General features: G+C 41.5%; 1 protein-coding gene across 1 annotated transcript in view; it reads left to right on the top strand.

Annotated features, from left to right (window-relative positions):
* Positions 1–258: 258 nt before the first annotated feature.
* rbfox3a (RNA binding fox-1 homolog 3a) overlaps positions 259–6,000 on the top strand; it is a 168,129-nt gene continuing 162,387 nt past the window's right edge. Inside the window, exon 1 of the mRNA XM_070927700.1 lies at positions 259–381. The gene's annotated coding sequence lies outside the window, so the exon portion shown is untranslated. The remainder of the gene's footprint in view (positions 382–6,000) is intronic.

The raw sequence follows: 6,000 nt of genomic DNA, 5'->3' as shown, positions 1-6,000 counted from the left end.
TGAGTGAGATGGGGAGGTTGGGTCTAATTGATGCGAGGTGGGAATGGATGGCGAAGATGGGTGTGGAGGGAAAAGAAGGAAGAGGAAAATGAGAAGGAGGGAAGGAATGAAGGAAAGAGTTGTACACTATCTCGGGACTGATCTGTTTTATTAACAGCCTCTCACTGTTTGAAGTGTACATACATGAATATTGTATTATGACTTTGATTGACGGTATACAGTGGTAAAAAAAAAATAACTTGTGTGTGTTGTTTTGCAGAAACCAAGACAGGAAGTGGTCTGTACAAGTCAGAAACCATTGCTCTGTTTGGTAACGTGGTGTACAGCGGGCTGCTCAACGAGCACTTCTGGCACTTCGGGGTCCCCCTCGTCACCAGACTGGTCAGTGTCCTGATTTTTTTCCTACTTTCACTCCTTGTGTTTCTATCTCTGTGTCTTTTTGCTCCTCTGGACACATTTTTCTCTCACACACACACACACACACAGACACACACACACACGTACGCCAATGTATGCAAATGGAGACCTTGTCACTCATAAACAACAGACGGCTGACAACAGGTAGCATTGTAATTAGTCTCTCTGTTGTCTTTGTAAAAGTATCTTTTATTTATTTAGCATCAACCAAGATTCCATTCCAACAAAAACAAGGTCACATCTTTATTGCGTGGATTGTGCTGCTTGAGTTTACGTCCCAGAAATGGATCAGAAATGCTGCAACATACTGCAAGCAGCACAAACGCAACACAGAATTATACATTGTTCACTATACGTACATCCTCTGCAGATATGTGCAGACACCCAGCATGAATTTCAGTGGGGTTTCAGTTTTTTTTCTTAAAGGTGGCCTTGCTAGCTGGTCTACTTGTATGTAACAAGGTGACGCGATCAAGATGTTCCCGCATTGTTGTTGTTGTTTTTATCGTACTTCAGGGCCAGCCCAGTAAATAATGGATTGGGGTCTTGCATTAACTCACACTAATGCAATATTAGTGGTATTTCAATTAACTTTGAATTAGGCCGTAATCTCTTCCATGTCACCCGCTGATTGCGTGGCTCTGTTTTATTGAACTGCTGATAAATGTTATATTTGATAGATATCGATGTTGTCTCCCATGTCAGGATACAGCAGAGGATATTTGCTGGCTCAGTTTGATCGCTCGCCCCGTGAGCCTGCGACACACACACACACACACACACTCCCAGATTTGTCGTCTTGCACATTGGATTTTGGTTTATGGGAAAATAATTGTTGTCTTTTATTTGTTGTGGATATTATAAAGTCTGATAATTTATCACTGTTTAGAAACGGGAAACCAGTTTTACTGTCAAACCTTGAAGAGAAAGACTTTCAGACGGTGCACTAAGAAATGTACAACATTTAATTCTTAACATTGTGAATATTTAAACTGAGCATGCCTTTGCAGCCGCTGATGCCATCAAAAACTATTATTGGCTACATTGGTCATCTTTTATTTACAGTGATGCTGTATGACACACACACACACACACACACACACACACACACACACAGAGCTATTTTAAATGAGCACTGCAGATGTTGAGTATCATAGTATCATATCAAGAGATACCAAATTGAATAACTGGCCTCAGTCAGTTTTCACAGCTCGCTTCGTTGTACATTCAGTTTTTAATGACAAACCAGCTTGTTTTTTAGCCTGTTATGATTGATGATGATGATGATGATGATGTTTGAAAAAAAAACCGACATCATGCAACATTCTGTGTTGCACCGTGGGTTCACCCGATTCTAATATTTACAGACTAGTGTGCTTAATAGCCAATATCTTGTGGCAACATTTTTAACCGCTGGATGTAGTCGTGAGTAGGCGACTCTGGGGGAGGGGTCAGGCTTCCACGTGAAAAGCCAAGAAAATGAACGTAGCCGTTGTTAGTACTCCTCAGTCTTTGAAAGGAGCAGTGGTGGAAAGTAACTAGGTGTATAGTATAGTATAGGAGTGAAGTGGAGAGAGCCCCCTTTTTAAAAAGTGATATATATATATATCATATAAAATCCCCATCCCAGGTCCAAGTTGCTATAAAACTCCTGTTACCCAGTAGTTATACTGTATTGTAGGCTGAGTCAGAAGATTTGGTTCTTTCTTTTTTTGTTTTTTTTTCTCCTCCTAAGCCACTGACTTGTCCCTTTTTTATCTGAGGAACACGTAATTAATGTGTTAATTGAGCTAACTGAAAATGAATAGAGGCAGACCAGCAGACAGAGAGAGACTACAGCTCCACAGCACTCGCTCCACTGAGTTTATTGTGCACCCAGAACTGATGACGAAGGCAACTGCCCTAAAAGCTAATGAGGAGGTGCGTGTATATGTGTGTTTAAGCAGTACATACACTGTGTATTCGTATCTGGCAGTTCAGCTGAGTGTGCTGAGAAAAGGAACACTGGCTCCTTGACGGCCCTTTCTTGTTTTTTCTGTCACACAGTTTGCCCGCTGAGATGTTGTTGTGTTTTTTTTCACCTTTTTTAAAGTTGTTTCTCATGAAAAGAGTCAAATCAACAAGTATGTGTGTATCCAAAGCCTGATATATCTTGCTCTTCTGTGCCACCATAGAGCTCCGTTGTTGTCCAAAAACGATTAAAAACACATCAGCGAGCCACACTGCGTCACAGGGATGACATGGTCCTTCATTACCATGAACACACACACACACACACACACACACACACACACACACACACACACTGTAGTTTATTTTGACTTAGTCCCACATACGCCGGCCTGCTGCCCCATGCACTCACTGGAGCACCAAATGTGGATTCATCCACTGCTGAAAATACTCCCCAACAAATGCACTATTTCCTCCTGTTTGAGTAACACTTGCTAAAAACTAGCGTCCATCTGTTTTAAGGGAATTACTGAACCTTTTCTTTTTTAATGAAACTATATCTTTGTAAGCCATCTGAGTGCTACAGACAGGGAAGGGCAGTCAGAAAGTACTGAGAGATAAATTAACACATGGGACAGAAACAAACAGACCTTTATCACCATATTAGTTGTTAAGGGAATATTTATGTATTCAGTAAGTGTTTTTTATTAAGAAGATTTTCAGCATGGGACGCTAGTAATTTTTTGTCTGGATAAAATTCAGTGCACACCATGATTACATACTGTCATTCAGGAAGATTAGCGAGGATTATAAGAATAAGATTACAGTGTCTTACAATTACTACATTGCTATATCACATTTCTCTATAGGAGACACAGGAAATTACAGTAATCAGAAATGTTGCAATATACTTCAACAGGCAAGTGAACAAAATTAAGCTAATTCTAGTAATGCAATACAAAACTATGCATATTCACTATACGTACTTGCATAGGAGAGCTACGTATATTGAAATACAACTGTGCTAGTCAACCCTGCCTTTGGCCACAAGTTCTCATTCACATCACATCTTATGTGGGAAAGGACCTTTTTGATGTCGGATCCATCCCTGGTAATCTTCTGCAGACAATGTGCAGACACCCAGCATTCATTGTGTCCAAGAGGGGCCGATCTGATCATGTGGCTGGTGGTGATAAATTGTCCATCCCCATAAGGAAAAGACTTTACTCTTTAGGAAATTAGGGGTTGAGGAATGGAGAGTAAGGCGGAAGGAAAAGTGAAACCATCCTGGGATAGGGTGTAAACCACTCCGGTGACTGGGAGAGAACGGTGAAGCGCCACACAGTCCCACACAATTACAAAACATCCTGGATTCCACCTCACCTGCAGGCCTTCCTGGTAATATTTACTTTATGAAAGTCATGTTGGGCACAGACCCTAATCTCATCATGCTTTCCCTTTCATTTCCTTGCCGCCAGTTTAATTATCAAACATACATGTGGTGCTCTCACTTACCTTTCCTTGACTATTAGCCTCATCTCTCCATAAGGAGCATGTCAGCAGTTCTCCACTTTTCCTCCCTTCCATTAGCAGGAGGAAGGTACGTGTGGGGTTTACAGAGCGGCCCGACTTCTGTACAGAAGACTTGCAGAGGCCTTTCTGGATCCGCTGCCAGAGCTGCTGATCATCCGGCCTACCAGTTTAGCTATGCAGAGGCAGCAAAGCCTCAAACAGCACTACTTCGATCCCTTTGCTTATAGGAATCCCCTCTCTGCCAGCCCGTCATCTCACAGTGCATGGACAACTCTTTGACAGCAATTTCCCTTTTTGAAGTCAGTAGGATTTAAGCTAATTAGCAGAATAGCACAAGGTGAATGCATTCATTGCTATTTCGTGTGACTTCAACCACATCACCCTGGCTAAGACACTTCCCACCTCGTATAATTTCCCACCCCGGGGCTCAATGAAGTATTTCTGATTCTGATTCTGATGGTAGTGCAGTGGTTAGCACTGTCGCACGGGAGGTAGAGCAGGGTTGAGCGGGTTGGGGGTTCCCTGGCCCCCTGGTCCTTGAGCAAGACGTTGAACCCTAAGTCGCTCCCGCTGGAGGCCAGCACCTTGCATGGCAGCTCGGTCGCCATGGTGTGTGAATGAGACGTTAAGAGAATCGTTAAGGCTGGAAAGCGCTATATAAGTGAAGTCCATTTACCATTTATATATCAGAAGTTACAGCATTAATAAGACTGGGAATGTTGATGTCCTTATGGAGGAACTGGAAATGGCTTTTTGATTCTGTTTGCTGAGGAAGAAAAGGACCTATTTTAACCCTAACCTTTTTGCACCTAAACTAGGGATGTGCTGAACCGATACTCAGTGTCGGTATCAGTCCAACGCTGGCCAAAGTCACTGGATCGGATATCAGAGGGGGAAAAAAAGCACAATCAGATACGATCCATCAGCCTTAACTTTGGCGTAAAAACTAAACTTTGAACGACATGCCGTAAAGAGACCCTTACATATGTCTTTTTCGATGCAGCTAACTTCATATCAGACAAAATAGCCTCGAGTTTCAGTTGTGAGCGCCTCAAGATGCCAAGTGTACCGTACTGTCCATAACTGAGTCATGCTGTGGGCTCTGTATTTCTTCCTTTAGGGGAGTAGAGTTGTTGCTCTTACTTTGCTGACTCTGCAGCCACTAACCACACCACCATGTCACTATTAGTTTGTACAAAATCAAGTTAATGGGTGCCATATGTAAACTGCGATTGTAATTTTGAGCTTAATTGCTCTTGTGTAGTTTTTATTTTTTATTTCTATTCTATTATTTTTATGTGATGTGTTTCTAAATGTTGGTGTTTTACTCTCAGCAGCTGTAACACTTGAATTTACCCTCTGGGGTTCAATAAAGGCGTACCTTATCTTATCTTAAATCAGTATCATTATACTAATTTAAGTTTGCGGGGGAAGAAGAACTTCCACGCGTCTCACTTCTAAAGACATCTATGCACTGTTTGATAAAAGGGATCTTGTATGATCACTGCCAGATGAGTTGCAATCTGCATCAGACTCATTTCAGTAAGCCCACAGCGATTAGGCTTATTTTTGTATGTTAGGCTACATACAGACTGCCCTTTTGTTAGTAGAGTTTCTTTTCTTGGGGCCGTATGCAGCCTGAGAGGAAGACCGGGCACGAGGTCTGAAGAAATCCTGCCGCCTCCGCTGCATGTTTGTCAGGTAGAAATATGATGATAATAATAATAATAATAATAATAATAATAATAATAAAATACTCGTAATACTTAAATAATAAAGATGCACCTCATTTTAAATCATCAAGTATCAGGTCTTTATCAAATGTATAAATGCAATTCCAAGAAGGGTTAGTGCAGTAATAACTCAGCGATTTTACACATTTCAATATTTGTTGCATTAACGTTATTATGGAAAGCACAGTAACCTATTTTAAACCACACCTGCAGCCTTGATTGAAACATGGGATAAAAAAAAAAAATGTCTGTGGCTACTTCAAATACCATGGTCAGCCAGTGTATTCATCGTCGTTTCATTCCGTAGTCTGATTGGTTCGTTTGAAGACACGGGTCGCAGCAGCAATCACATTATGAGAATTTCCTC

Source organism: Enoplosus armatus, chromosome 20 (genome assembly GCF_043641665.1).
Source record: "Enoplosus armatus isolate fEnoArm2 chromosome 20, fEnoArm2.hap1, whole genome shotgun sequence".
NCBI classification, from domain to species: Eukaryota; Metazoa; Chordata; class Actinopteri; order Centrarchiformes; family Enoplosidae; genus Enoplosus; species Enoplosus armatus.
Note: the sequence above shows the minus strand (reverse complement) of the source record. Positions and strands in the feature narration are given on the sequence as shown.